We start from the raw sequence: 15,824 nt of genomic DNA, 5'->3' as shown, positions 1-15,824 counted from the left end.
TGCAGCATGTGGAACTGATGTTATTGTGTGCAGCATGTGGAATTGATGATCCTGTGTACAGCATGTGGCACTGATGTTACTGTGAGCAGCATGTGGAACTGATGTTTCAGTGTGCAGCATGTGGAATTGATGTTCCTGTGTGCTGCATGTGGAACTGATGTCACTGTGTGCAACATGTCGAATTGATGTTCCTGTGTGCATCATGTGGAATTGATGTTGCAGTGTGCAGCATGTGGAAATGATGTTCCTGTGTGCAGCATGTGGAACTGATGTTACTGTGTGCAGCATGCGGAACTGAGGTTACTGTGTGCAGCATGTGGAACTGATGTTACAAACTGCAGCCTGTGGAACTGAAGTTACAGTGTGCAGCATGAGGAGCAGATGTTACATTGTGCAGCCTGTGGAACTGATGTTACAGTGTGCAGTATGTGCAACGGACGTCAAAGTGTGCAACCTCTGGAAGTGATGTTACAGTGTGCAGCTTGTGGACCTTACGTTGCAGTGTGCAAACTATGAAATTCATTTTGCTTTGTGCAGGCTGTGCAACTGATGTTAAAGTTACATTCTGTGGAAATAATTTAGTAGTGTGCAACTTGTGAAAATGATGTTAACGTTTGCAGCCTGTGGAACTGATGTTACAATGTGCAGCCCTTGGAACTGATGTTGCAGTGTGTATCATGTGGAAATGATATTCCTGTGTGCAGCATGTGTAACTGATGTTACAATGTGCAGCCTGTGGAACTGATGTTGCAGTGTGCAGCAATTGGAACTGATGTTACTGAGTGCAGCATTTGGAAATGATGTTCCTGTGTGCAGCATGTGGAACTGATGTTCCTGTGTGCAGCATGTGGAACTGAGGTTACTGTGTGCAGCATGTGGAACTGATGTTACAGTGTGCAGCATGTGGAACTGATGTTACTCTGTGCAGCATGAACAACTAATGTTACTGTGTGTAGCCTGTGGAACTGATGTTACAGTGTGCAGCATGTGGATCAGATGTTACAGTGTGCAACATTTGGAACTGATGTTACTGTGTGCAGCATGTGGAATTGATGTTCCTGTGTGCAGAAGTTGGAACTGGTGTTACTGTGTGCAGCAGGTGGAGCTGATGTTATAGTGTGCAGCATGTGGAATTGATGTTCGTGTGTACAGCATGTGCAGCTGATGTTACTGTGAGCAGCATGTGGAACTGATGTTACAGTGTACAGCATGTGGAACTGATGTTACTGTGAGCAGCATGTGGAACTGTTCTTACAATGTGCAGCATGTGGAACTGATGTTGCAGTGTGTAGCATGTGGAACTGATGTTAGAGTGTGCAGCATGTGTAACTGATGTTACAATGTGCAGCCCGTGGAACTGATGTTGTAGTGTGCATCATGTGGAACTGATGTTACTGAGTGCAGCATGTGGAAATGTTGTTCCTGTGTGCAGCATGTGTAACTGATGTTCCTGTGTGCAGCATGTGGAACTGATGTTACTGTGAGCGGCATGTGGAACTGATGTTACAGTGCGCAGCATGTGGAACAGATGTCACTGTGTGCAGCAAGTGGAACTGATGTTCCTGTGGGTAGCACGTGGTACTGATGAAACAGTGAGCAGCATGTGGAATTGATGTTCCTGTGTGCAGCATGTGGAACTGATGTTACTGTGAGCAGCATGTGGAACTGATGTTACAGTGTGCAGCATGAGGAGCAGATGTTACATTGTGCAGCAATTGGAACTGATGTTACAGTGTGCAGTCTGTGCAACGGATGTCAAAGTGTGCAACCTCTGGACGTGATGTTACAGTGTGCAGCTTGTGGACCTTGCGTTGCCGTGTGCAAACTATGTAATTCATTTTGCTTTGTGCAGCTTGTGCAACTGATGTTAAAGTTACAGCCTGTGGAAATAATGTTGCAGTGTGCAACCTGTGAAAATGATGTTACAGTTTGCAGCCTGTGGAACTGAAGTTACACTGTGTAGCCTGTGGTACCGAAGTCACATTGTGCAGCCTGTGCAACTTATGTTAAAGTTACAGCCTGTGGAAATAATTTTGCAGTGTGCAACCTGTGAAAATGATGTTACAGTTTGCAGCCTGTGGAACTGATGTTACAATGTGCAGCCCGTGGAACTGATATTGCAGTTTGCAGCATGTGGAACTGATGTTACAGTGTGCAGCCTGTGGAACTGATGTTACAATGTGCAGCCCGTGGAACTTATGTTACAATGTGCAGCGTGTGGGACTGATGTTACAATGTGCAGCCCGTGGAACTGATGTTGCAGTGTGCAGCATGTGGAACTGATGTTACAGTGTGCAGCATGTAGAAATGATATTCCTTTGTGCAGCATGTGGAACTGATGTTACAGTGTGCAGAATGTGGAACTGATGTTATAGTGTGCAGCATGTGGAACTGATGTTACTGTGTGCAGTATGAAGAACTGATGTTACTGTGTGCAGCATGTGGAACTGATGTTCCTGTGTGCAGCATGTGGAACTGATGTCACTGTGTGCAACATGTCGAATTGATGCTCCTGTGTGCATCATGTGGAACTGATGTTACTGTGTGAAGCATGTGGAACTGGTGTTACAGTATGCAACATGTGGAATTGATGTTCCTGTGTGCAGAAGATGGAACTGATGTTACTGTGTGCAGCATGTGGAACTGATGTTATAGTGTGCAGCATGTGGAATTGATGTTCCTGTGTGCTGCATGTGGAACTGATGTCACTGTGTGCAACATGTCGAATTGATGTTCCTGTGTGCATCATGTGGAATTGATGTTGCAGTGTGCAGCATGTGGAAATGATGTTCCTGTGTGCAGCATGTGGAACTGATGTTGCTGTGTGCAGTATGCAGAACTGAGGTTACTGTGTGCAGCATGTGGAACTGATGTTACAAACTGCAGCCTGTGGAACTGAAGTTACAGTATGCAGCATGAGGAGCAGATGTTACATTGTGCAGCAAGTGGAACTGATGTTACAGTGTGCAGTCTGTGCAACGGACGTCAAAGTGTGCAACCTCTGGAAGTGATGTTACAGTGTGCAGCTTGTGGACCTTACGTTGCAGTGTGCAAACTATGAAATTCATTTTGCTTTGTGCAGGCTGTGCAGCTGATGTTAAAGTTACAGCCTGTGGAAATAATTTTGTAGTGTGCAACTTGTGAAAATGATGTTAACGTTTGCAGCCTGTGGAACTGATGTTACAATGTGCAGCCCGTGGAACTGATGTTGCAGTGTGTATCATGTGGAAATGATATTCCTGTGTGCAGCATGTGTAACTGATGTTACAATGTGCAGCCCGTGGAACTGATGTTGCAGTGTGCAGCAATTGGAACTGATGTTACTGAGTGCAGCATTTGGAAATGATGTTCCTGTGTGCAGCATGTGTAACTGATGTTCCTGTGTGCAGCATGTGGAACTGATTTTACTGTGTGCAGCCTGTGGAACTGATGTTACAGTGTGCAGCATGTGGAACTGATGTTACAAATTGCAGCCTTTGGAACTGAAGTTACACTGTGCAGCCTGTGGTACCAATGTCACAGTAGTGCAGCCTGTTGATCTGATGTTACAGTGTGCGGCATGTGGCACTGATGTTACATTGTGCAGCAATTGGAACTGATGTTACAGTGTGCAGCTTGTTCAATGGATGTCAAAGTGTGCAACCTCTTGAAGTGATGTTACAGTGTGCAGCTTGCAGAAATGATGTTACTGAGTGCAGCATGTGGAACTGATGTTACTGTGTGCAGCATGTGGAACTGACATTACTGTGTGCAGTATGTGGAACTGATGTAACAGTGTGCAGCCTGTGGAACTGATGTTACTGTGTGCAACATGTGGAACTGACATTACTGAGTGCAGCATGTGGAACTGATGTTACAGTGTGGAGCATGTGGACCTTATGTTGCAGTGTACAATCTATGTAATTCATTTTGCATTGTGCAGCCTGTGCAACTGATGTTAAATTTGCTGCCTGTGGAAATGATGTTATATTGTGCAGTCTGTGGAACGATTTTACAGTGTGTGGCATGTGGCACTGATGTTACACTGTGCAGCCTGTGGAACTGATGTTATAATGTGCAGCATGAGGAACTGATGTTAAAATTTGCAGCCTGTGGAAAAAATTTTTCAGGCTGCAACCTGTAGAAATGATGTTACAGTGTGCAGCCTGTGGAACTGATGTTACAGTGTGCAGTCTTTGCAACGGATGTCAATGTGTACAACCTCTGGAAGTGATGTTACATTGTGCAGCTTGTGGACCTTACGTTGCAGTGTGCAAACTATGTAATTCATTTTGCTTTGTGCAGCCTGTGCAACTGATGTTAAATTTACAGCCTGTGGAAATAATTTTGCTGTGTGCAACCTGTGAAAATGATGTTAATATGTGCAGCATGAGGAGCTGATGTTACATTGTGCAGAAAGTGGAACTTATGTTCCAATGTGCAACCTGTGGAACTGATGTTACAATGTGCAACCCGTGGAGCTGATGTTCCAGTGTGCAGTGTGTGGAACTGATGTTACAGTGTGCAGTCTATGCAACGGATGTCAAAGTGTACAACCTCTGGAAGTGATGTTACAGTGTGCAGCTTGTGGACCTTACGTTGCAGTGTGCAAACTATGTAATTCATTTTGCTTTGTGCAGCCTGTGCAACTGATGTTAAATTTAAAGCCTGTGGAAATAATTTTGCAGTGTGCAACCTGTGAAAATGATGTTAATATGTGCAGCATGAGGAGCTGATGTTACATTGTGCAGAAAGTGGAACTTATGTTCCAATGTGCAACCTGTGGAACTGATGTTACAATGTGCAACCCTGTGGAGCTGATGTTCCAGTGTGCAGTGTGTGGAACTGATGTTACAGTGTGCAGTCTGTGCAATGGATGTCAAAGTGTGCAACCTCTGGAATTGAAGTTACAATGTGCAGCTTGTGGACCTTACGCTGCAGTGTGCAAACTATGTAATTCATTTTGCTTTGTGGAGCCTGTGCAACTGATGTTAAAGTTACAGCCTGTGGAAATAATTTTGCAGTGTGCAACCTGTGAAAATGATGTTACAGCTTACAGCCTGTGGAACTGATGTTACAATGTGCAGCCCGTGGAACTGATGTTGCAGTATGCAGCATGTGGAACTGTTGTTACAATGTGCAGCATGTGGAAATGAAGTTCCTGTGTGCAGCATGGGTAACTGATGTTCCTTTGTGCAGCATGTGGAACTGATGTTACTGTGTGCAGCCTGTGGAACTGAGGTTACTGTGTGCAGCATGAAGAACTGATGTTACAGTGTGCAGCCGGTGGAACTGTTGTTACAGTGTGCAGCATGTGGAACTGATGTCACTGTGTGCAGCATTTCGAATTGATGTTCCTGTGTGCAGCCTATGGAACTGAAGTTGCAGTGTGCAGCATGTGGAACTGATGTCACTGTGTGCAGCATGCGGTACTGAATTTACAGCGTGCAGCATGTGGAACTAATGTTCCAGCTTGCAGCCTGTGGAACTGAGGTTACTGTGTGCAGCATGTGCTTCTGATGTTCCTTTGTGCAGCATCTGGAACTGATGTCACTGTGTGCAGCATGTCGAATTGATGTTCCTGTGTGCAGCCTATGGAACTGAAGTTACAGTGTGCAGCATGTGGAACTGATGTCACTGTGTGCAGCATGCGGTACTGAATTTACAGCGTGCAGCATGTGGAACTAATGTTCCAGCTTGCAGCCTGTGGAACTGAGGTTACTGTGTGCAGCATGTGGTTCTGTTGTTCCTTTGTGCAGCATCTGGAACTGATGTTACTGTGTGCAGCCTGTGGAACTGAGGTTAGTGTGTGCAGCATGAAGAACTGATTTCACAGTGTGCAGCCGGTGGAACTGTTGTTACAGTGTGCAGCATGTGGAACTGACATTACTGTGTGCAGCATGTGGAACTGATGTTACTGTGTGCAGCTTGTGGAACTGATATTACAGTGTGGAGCATGTGGACTTAAGTTGCAGTGTACAATCTATGTAATTCATTTTCCATTGTGCAGCCTGTGCAACTGATGCTAAAGTTTGCTGCCTGTGGAAATGATGTTATATTGAGCAGCTTGTGTACTGATTTTACAGTGTGTGGCATGTGGCACTGATGTTACATTGTGCAGCCTGTGGAACTGATGTTATAACGTGCAGCTTGAGGAAATGATGTTAAATTTTGCAGCCTGTGGAAATAATTTTGCAGTGTGCAACCTGTGAAAATGATGTTAATATGTGCAGCATGAGGAGCTGATGTTACATTGTGCAGAAAGTGGAACTTATGTTCCAATGTGCAACCTGTGGAACTGATGTTACAATGTGCAACCCGTGGAGCTGATGTTCCAGTGTGCAGTGTGTGGAACTGATGTTACAGTGTGCAGTCTGTGCAATGGATGTCAAAGTGTACAACCTCTGGAAGTGATGTTACAGTGTGCAGCTTGTGGACCTTACGTTGCAGTGTGCAAACTATGTAATTCATTTTGCTTTGTGCAGCCTGTGCAACTGATGTTAAATTTAAAGCCTGTGGAAATAATTTTGCAGTGTGCAACCTGTGAAAATGATGTTAATATATGCAGCATGAGGAGCTGATGTTACATTGTGCAGAAAGTGGAACTTATGTTCCAATGTGCAACCTGTGGAACTGATGTTACAATGTGCAACCCGTGGAGCTGATATTCCAGTGTGCAGTGTGTGAAACTGATGTTCCTGTGTGCAGTCTGTGCAATGGATGTCAAAGTGTGCAACCTCTGGAATTGAAGTTACAATGTGCAGCTTGTGGACCTTACGATGCAGTGTGCAAACTATGTAATTCATTTTGCTTTGTGGAGCCTGTGCAACTGATGTTAAAGTTACAGCCTGTGGAAATAATTTTGCAGTGTGCAACCTGTGAAAATGATGTTACAGCTTGCAGCCTGTGGAACTGATGTTACAATGTGCAGCCCGTGGAACTGATGTTGCAGTATGCAGCATGTGGAACTGTTGTTACAATGTGCAGCATGTGGAAATGAAGTTCCTGTGTGCAGCATGGGTAACTGATGTTCCTTTGTGCAGCATGTGGAACTGATGTTACTGTGTGCAGCCTGTGGAACTGAGGTTACTGTGTGCAGCATGAAGAACTGATGTTACAGTGTGCAGCCGGTGGAACTGTTGTTACAGTGTGCAGCATGTGGTACTGATGTCACTGTGTGCAGCATGCGGTACTGAATTTACAGCGTGCAGCATGTGGAACTAATGTTCCAGCTTGCAGCCTGTGGAACTGAGGTTACTGTGTGCAGCATGTGGTTCTGATGTTCCTTTGTGCAGCATATGGAACTGATGTTACTGTGTGCAGCCTGTGGAACTGAGGTTACTGTGTGCAGCATGAAGAACTGATGTTACAGCGTGCAGCATGTAGAAATGATGTTGCAGCGTGCAGCATGTAGAAATGATGTTACATTTTGCAGTCCGTGGAACTGATGTTGCAGTGTGCAGCATGTGGAACTGATGTTACAGTGTGCAGCATTTGGAAATGATATTCCTGTGTGCAGCATGTGTTACTGATGTTACAGTGTGCAGAATGTGGAACTGATGTTAAAGTGTGCAGCATGTGGAACTGATGTTACTGTGTGCAGCATGTGGTAATGATGTTGCAGCGTGCAGCATGTGGAAAAGATGTTACATTGTGCAGCAGGTAGAACTGATGTTCCTGTGTGCAGAATGTGGAACTGGTGTTTCAGTGTGCAGCATGTGGAACAGATGTCACTGTGTGCAGCATGTGGAACTGATGTTACTGTGTGCAGCACGTGGTACTGATGTTACAGTGTGCAGCATGTGGAATTGATGTTCCTGTGTGCATTATGTGGAACTGATGTTACTGTGAGCAGCATGTGGAAACGATGTTACATTGTGCAGCATGTGGAACTGATGTTACATGTGTGCAGCCTGTGGAACTTATGTTACATTGTGCAGCATGTGGAACTGATGTTACAGTGTGCAGCGTGGAAATGATGTTGCAGTGTGCAGCATGTGGAACTGATGTTACTGTGTGCAGCATGTGGAACTGATGTTACTGTGTGCAGCATGTGGAACTGATGTTACAGTGTGCAGCATGTGGAATTGATGTTCCTGTGTGCAGCTGTGGAACTGATGTTACTGTGTCAGCATGTGGAAATGATGTTACATTGAGCAGCCTGTGGAACTGATGTTACAGTGTGCAGCATGTGGTACTGATGTTACATGTGTGCAGCATGTGGAACTGATGTTACATGTGCAGCCCGTGGAACTGATTTTGCAGTGTGCAGCATGTGGAACTGATGTTACAGTGTGCAGCATGTGGAAACGATATTCCTGTGTGCAGCATTTGTAACTGATGTTACAGTGTGCAGATGTGGAACTAATGTTGAAGTGTGCAGCATGTGGAACAGATATCACCGTATGCAGCATGTGTAACTGATGTTACAGTGTGCAGAATGTGGAACAGATATCACCGTGTGCAGCATTTGGAACTGATGTTACTGTGTGCAGCATGTGGTACTGGTGATGCAGTGTGCAGCATGTGGAACTGATGTTACAGTGTGCAGCATTTGGAAATGATATTCCTGTGTGCAGCATGTGGAACTGATGTTACTGTGTGCAGCATGTGGTAATGATGTTGCAGCGTGCAGCATGTAGAAATGATGTTACATTTTGCAGTCCGTGGAACTGATGTTGCAGTGTGCAGCATGTGGAACTGATGTTACAGTGTGCAGCATTTGGAAATGATATTCCTGTGTGCAGCATGTGTTACTGATGTTACAGTGTGCAGAATGTGGAACTGATGTTAAAGTGTGCAGCATGTGGAACTGATGTTACTGTGTGCAGCATGTGGTAATGATGTTGCAGCGTGCAGCATGTGGAAAAGATGTTACATTGTGCAGCAGGTAGAACTGATGTTCCTGTGTGCAGAATGTGGAACTGGTGTGTTTCAGTGTGCAGCATGTGGAACAGATGTCACTGTGTGCAGCATGTGGAACTGATGTTACTGTGTGCAGCACGTGGTACTGATGTTACAGTGTGCAGCATGTGGAATTGATGTTCCTGTGTGCATTTTGTGGAAATGATGTTACTGTGAGCAGCATGTGGAAACGATGTTACATTGAGCAGCCTGTGGAACTGATGTTACAATATGCAGCCCGTGGTAACTTATGTTACATTGTGCAGCGTGTGGGACTGATGTTACAATGTGCAGCCCGTGGAAATGATGTGCAGTGTGCAGCATGTGGTGGAACTGATGTTACAGTGTGCACCGTGTGGAAATGATATTCCTGTGTGCCGCATGTGTAACAGATGTTACAGTGTGCAGCATGTGGATCAGATGTTACAGTGTGCAACATTTGGAACTGATGTTACTGTGTGCAGCATGTGGAATTGATGTTCCTGTGTGCAGAAGTTGGAACTGGTGTTACTGTGTGCAGCAGGTGGAGCTGATGTTATAGTGTGCAGCATGTGGAATTGATGTTCGTGTGTACAGCATGTGCAGCTGATGTTACTGTGAGCAGCATGTGGAACTGATGTTACAGTGTACAGCATGTGGAACTGATGTTACTGTGAGCAGCATGTGGAACTGTTCTTACAATGTGCAGCATGTGGAACTGATGTTGCAGTGTGTAGCATGTGGAACTGATGTTAGAGTGTGCAGCATGTGTAACTGATGTTACAATGTGCAGCCCGTGGAACTGATGTTGTAGTGTGCATCATGTGGAACTGATGTTACTGAGTGCAGCATGTGGAAATGTTGTTCCTGTGTGCAGCATGTGTAACTGATGTTCCTGTGTGCAGCATGTGGAACTGATGTTACTGTGAGCGGCATGTGGAACTGATGTTACAGTGCGCAGCATGTGGAACAGATGTCACTGTGTGCAGCAAGTGGAACTGATGTTCCTGTGGGTAGCACGTGGTACTGATGAAACAGTGAGCAGCATGTGGAATTGATGTTCCTGTGTGCAGCATGTGGAACTGATGTTACTGTGAGCAGCATGTGGAACTGATGTTACAGTGTGCAGCATGAGGAGCAGATGTTACATTGTGCAGCAAGTGGAACTGATGTTACAGTGTGCAGTCTGTGCAACGGATGTCAAAGTGTGCAACCTCTGGACGTGATGTTACAGTGTGCAGCTTGTGGACCTTGCGTTGCCGTGTGCAAACTATGTAATTCATTTTGCTTTGTGCAGCTTGTGCAACTGATGTTAAAGTTACAGCCTGTGGAAATAATGTTGCAGTGTGCAACCTGTGAAAATGATGTTACAGTTTGCAGCCTGTGGAACTGAAGTTACACTGTGTAGCCTGTGGTACCGAAGTCACATTGTGCAGCCTGTGCAACTTATGTTAAAGTTACAGCCTGTGGAAATAATTTTGCAGTGTGCAACCTGTGAAAATGATGTTACAGTTTGCAGCCTGTGGAACTGATGTTACAATGTGCAGCCCGTGGAACTGATATTGCAGTTTGCAGCATGTGGAACTGATGTTACAGTGTGCAGCCTGTGGAACTGATGTTACAATGTGCAGCCCGTGGAACTTATGTTACAATGTGCAGCGTGTGGGACTGATGTTACAATGTGCAGCCCGTGGAACTGATGTTGCAGTGTGCAGCATGTGGAACTGATGTTACAGTGTGCAGCATGTGGAAATGATATTCCTTTGTGCAGCATGTGTAACTGATGTTACAGTGTGCAGAATGTGGAACTGATGTTATAGTGTGCAGCATGTGGAACTGATGTTACTGTGTGCAGTATGAAGAACTGATGTTACTGTGTGCAGCATGTGGAACTGATGTTCCTGTGTGCAGCATGTGGAACTGATGTCACTGTGTGCAACATGTCGAATTGATGCTCCTGTGTGCATCATGTGGAACTGATGTTACTGTGTGAAGCATGTGGAACTGGTGTTACAGTATGCAACATGTGGAATTGATGTTCCTGTGTGCAGAAGATGGAACTGATGTTACTGTGTGCAGCATGTGGAACTGATGTTATTGTGTGCAGCATGTGGAATTGATGATCCTGTGTACAGCATGTGGCACTGATGTTACTGTGAGCAGCATGTGGAACTGATGTTTCAGTGTGCAGCATGTGGAATTGATGTTCCTGTGTGCTGCATGTGGAACTGATGTCACTGTGAGCAACATGTCGAATTGATGTTCCTGTGTGCATCATGTGGAATTGATGTTGCAGTGTGCAGCATGTGTAAATGATGTTCCTGTGTGCAGCATGTGGAACTGAAGTTACAGTGTGCAGCATGAGGAACTGAGGTTACTGTGTGCAGCATGTGGAACTGATGTTACAAACTGCAGCCTGTGGAACTGAAGTTACAGTGTGCAGCATGAGGAGCAGATGTTACATTGTGCAGCCTGTGGAACTGATGTTACAGTGTGCAGTCTGTGCAACGGACGTCAAAGTGTGCAACCTCTGGAAGTGATGTTACAGAGTGCAGCTTGTGGACCTTACGTTGCAGTGTGCAAACTATGAAACTCATTTTGCTTTGTGCAGGCTGTGCAGCTGATGTTAAAGTTACAGCCTGTGGAAATAATTTTGTAGTGTGCAACTTGTGAAAATGATGTTAACGTTTGCAGCCTGTGGAACTGATGTTACAATGTGCAGCCCGTGGAACTGATGTTGCAGTGTGTATCATGTGGAAATGATATTCCTGTGTGCAGCATGTGTAACTGATGTTACAATGTGCAGCCCGTGGAACTGATGTTGCAGTGTGCAGCAATTGGAACTGATGTTACTGAGTGCAGCATTTGGAAATGATGTTCCTGTGTGCAGCATGTGTAACTGATGTTTCTGTGTGCAGCATGTGGAACTGATTTTACTGTGTGCAGCCTGTGGAACTGATGTTACAGTGTGCAGCATGTGGAACTGATGTTACAATGTGCAGCCTGTGGAACTGATGTCACTGTGTGCAGCCTGTGGAACTGATGTCACAGTGTGCAGCATGTGGATCTGATGTTACAGTGTGCGGCATGTGGACTGATGTTACATTGTGCAGCATGTGGAACTGATGTTACAGTGTGCAGCATGTGGAATGATGTTCTGTGTGCAGCATCTTGAAGTGATGTTACTGTGTGCAGCTTGGAAATGATGTTACTGTGTGCAGCATGTGGAACTGATGTTACTGTGTGCAGCATGTGGAACTGATGTTACTGTGTGCAGCATGTGGAATGATGTTACAGTGTGCAGCATGTGGAACTGATGTTACTGTGTGCAGCATGTGGAACTGACATTACTGAGTGCAGCATGTGGAACTGATGTTACAGTGTGGAGCATGTGGACCTGATGTTGCAGTGTGCAATGTATGTAATGATGTTACAGTGTGCAGCATGTGGAACTGATGTTAAATGTGCAGCATGTGGAACTGATGTTATATTGTGCAGTCTGTGGAACGATTTTACAGTGTGTGGCATGTGGCACTGATGTTACACTGTGCAGCCTGTGGAACTGATGTTATAATGTGCAGCATGAGGAACTGATGTTAAAATTTGCAGCCTGTGGAAAAAATTTTTCAGGCTGCAACCTGTAGAAATGATGTTACAGTGTGCAGCCTGTGGAACTGATGTTACAGTGTGCAGTCTTTGCAACGGATGTCAATGTGTACAACCTCTGGAAGTGATGTTACATTGTGCAGCTTGTGGACCTTACGTTGCAGTGTGCAAACTATGTAATTCATTTTGCTTTGTGCAGCCTGTGCAACTGATGTTAAATTTACAGCCTGTGGAAATAATTTTGCTGTGTGCAACCTGTGAAAATGATGTTAATATGTGCAGCATGAGGAGCTGATGTTACATTGTGCAGAAAGTGGAACTTATGTTCCAATGTGCAACCTGTGGAACTGATGTTACAATGTGCAACCCGTGGAGCTGATGTTCCAATGTGCAGTGTGTGGAACTGATGTTACAGTGTGCAGTCTATGCAACGGATGTCAAAGTGTACAACCTCTGGAAGTGATGTTACAGTGTGCAGCTTGTGGACCTTACGTTGCAGTGTGCAAACTATGTAATTCATTTTGCTTTGTGCAGCCTGTGCAACTGATGTTAAATTTAAAGCCTGTGGAAATAATTTTGCAGTGTGCAACCTGTGAAAATGATGTTAATATGTGCAGCATGAGGAGCTGATGTTACATTGTGCAGAAAGTGGAACTTATGTTCCAATGTGCAACCTGTGGAACTGATGTTACAATGTGCAACCCGTGGAGCTGATGTTCCAGTGTGCAGTGTGTGGAACTGATGTTACAGTGTGCAGTCTGTGCAATGGATGTCAAAGTGTGCAACCTCTGGAATTGAAGTTACAATGTGCAGCTTGTGGACCTTACGCTGCAGTGTGCAAACTATGTAATTCATTTTGCTTTGTGGAGCCTGTGCAACTGATGTTAAAGTTACAGCCTGTGGAAATAATTTTGCAGTGTGCAACCTGTGAAAATGATGTTACAGCTTACAGCCTGTGGAACTGATGTTACAATGTGCAGCCCGTGGAACTGATGTTGCAGTATGCAGCATGTGGAACTGTTGTTACAATGTGCAGCATGTGGAAATGAAGTTCCTGTGTGCAGCATGGGTAACTGATGTTCCTTTGTGCAGCATGTGGAACTGATGTTACTGTGTGCAGCCTGTGGAACTGAGGTTACTGTGTGCAGCATGAAGAACTGATGTTACAGTGTGCAGCCGGTGGAACTGTTGTTACAGTGTGCAGCATGTGGAACTGATGTCACTGTGTGCAGCATTTCGAATTGATGTTCCTGTGTGCAGCCTATGGAACTGAAGTTGCAGTGTGCAGCATGTGGAACTGATGTCACTGTGTGCAGCATGCGGTACTGAATTTACAGCGTGCAGCATGTGGAACTAATGTTCCAGCTTGCAGCCTGTGGAACTGAGGTTACTGTGTGCAGCATGTGCTTCTGATGTTCCTTTGTGCAGCATCTGGAACTGATGTCACTGTGTGCAGCATGTCGAATTGATGTTCCTGTGTGCAGCCTATGGAACTGAAGTTACAGTGTGCAGCATGTGGAACTGATGTCACTGTGTGCAGCATGCGGTACTGAATTTACAGCGTGCAGCATGTGGAACTAATGTTCCAGCTTGCAGCCTGTGGAACTGAGGTTACTGTGTGCAGCATGTGGTTCTGTTGTTCCTTTGTGCAGCATCTGGAACTGATGTTACTGTGTGCAGCCTGTGGAACTGAGGTTAGTGTGTGCAGCATGAAGAACTGATTTCACAGTGTGCAGCCGGTGGAACTGTTGTTACAGTGTGCAGCATGTGGAACTGACATTACTGTGTGCAGCATGTGGAACTGATGTTACTGTGTGCAGCTTGTGGAACTGATATTACAGTGTGGAGCATGTGGACTTAAGTTGCAGTGTACAATCTATGTAATTCATTTTCCATTGTGCAGCCTGTGCAACTGATGCTAAAGTTTGCTGCCTGTGGAAATGATGTTATATTGAGCAGCTTGTGTACTGATTTTACAGTGTGTGGCATGTGGCACTGATGTTACATTGTGCAGCCTGTGGAACTGATGTTATAACGTGCAGCTTGAGGAAATGATGTTAAATTTTGCAGCCTGTGGAAATAATTTTGCAGTGTGCAACCTGTGAAAATGATGTTAATATATGCAGCATGAGGAGCTGATGTTACATTGTGCAGAAAGTGGAACTTATGTTCCAATGTGCAACCTGTGGAACTGATGTTACAATGTGCAACCCGTGGAGCTGATATTCCAGTGTGCAGTGTGTGAAACTGATGTTCCTGTGTGCAGTCTGTGCAATGGATGTCAAAGTGTGCAACCTCTGGAATTGAAGTTACAATGTGCAGCTTGTGGACCTTACGATGCAGTGTGCAAACTATGTAATTCATTTTGCTTTGTGGAGCCTGTGCAACTGATGTTAAAGTTACAGCCTGTGGAAATAATTTTGCAGTGTGCAACCTGTGAAAATGATGTTACAGCTTGCAGCCTGTGGAACTGATGTTACAATGTGCAGCCCGTGGAACTGATGTTGCAGTATGCAGCATGTGGAACTGTTGTTACAATGTGCAGCATGTGGAAATGAAGTTCCTGTGTGCAGCATGGGTAACTGATGTTCCTTTGTGCAGCATGTGGAACTGATGTTACTGTGTGCAGCCTGTGGAACTGAGGTTACTGTGTGCAGCATGAAGAACTGATGTTACAGTGTGCAGCCGGTGGAACTGTTGTTACAGTGTGCAGCATGTGGTACTGATGTCACTGTGTGCAGCATGCGGTACTGAATTTACAGCGTGCAGCATGTGGAACTAATGTTCCAGCTTGCAGCCTGTGGAACTGAGGTTACTGTGTGCAGCATGTGGTTCTGATGTTCCTTTGTGCAGCATATGGAACTGATGTTACTGTGTGCAGCCTGTGGAACTGAGGTTACTGTGTGCAGCATGAAGAACTGATGTTACAGTGTGCAGCCGGTGGAACTGTTGTTACAGTGTGCAGCATGTGGAACTGACATTACTGTGTGCAGCATGTGGAACTGATGTTACTGTGTGCAGCATGTGGAACTGATATTAAAGTGTGGAGCATGTGGACCTTAAGTTGCAGTGTACAATCTATGTAATTCATTTTCCATTGTGCAGCCTGTGCAACTGATGCTAAAGTTTGCTGCCTGTGGAAATGATGTTATATTGTGCAGCTTGTGTACTGATTTTACACTGTGCGGCATGTGGCACTGATGTTACATTGTGCAGCCTGTGGAACTGATGTTATAATGTGCAGCTTGAGGAAATGATGTTAAAGTTTGCAGCCTGTGGAAATAATTTTGCAGTGTGCAACCTGTAGAAATGGTGCTACAATGTGCAGCCTGTGGAACTGATGTTAAAATGTGCAG

This window comes from Carcharodon carcharias, chromosome 8, assembly GCF_017639515.1.
Source record: "Carcharodon carcharias isolate sCarCar2 chromosome 8, sCarCar2.pri, whole genome shotgun sequence".
In the NCBI taxonomy this organism is placed as follows: Eukaryota; Metazoa; Chordata; class Chondrichthyes; order Lamniformes; family Lamnidae; genus Carcharodon; species Carcharodon carcharias.
This window is presented reverse-complemented; position numbering follows the sequence as displayed.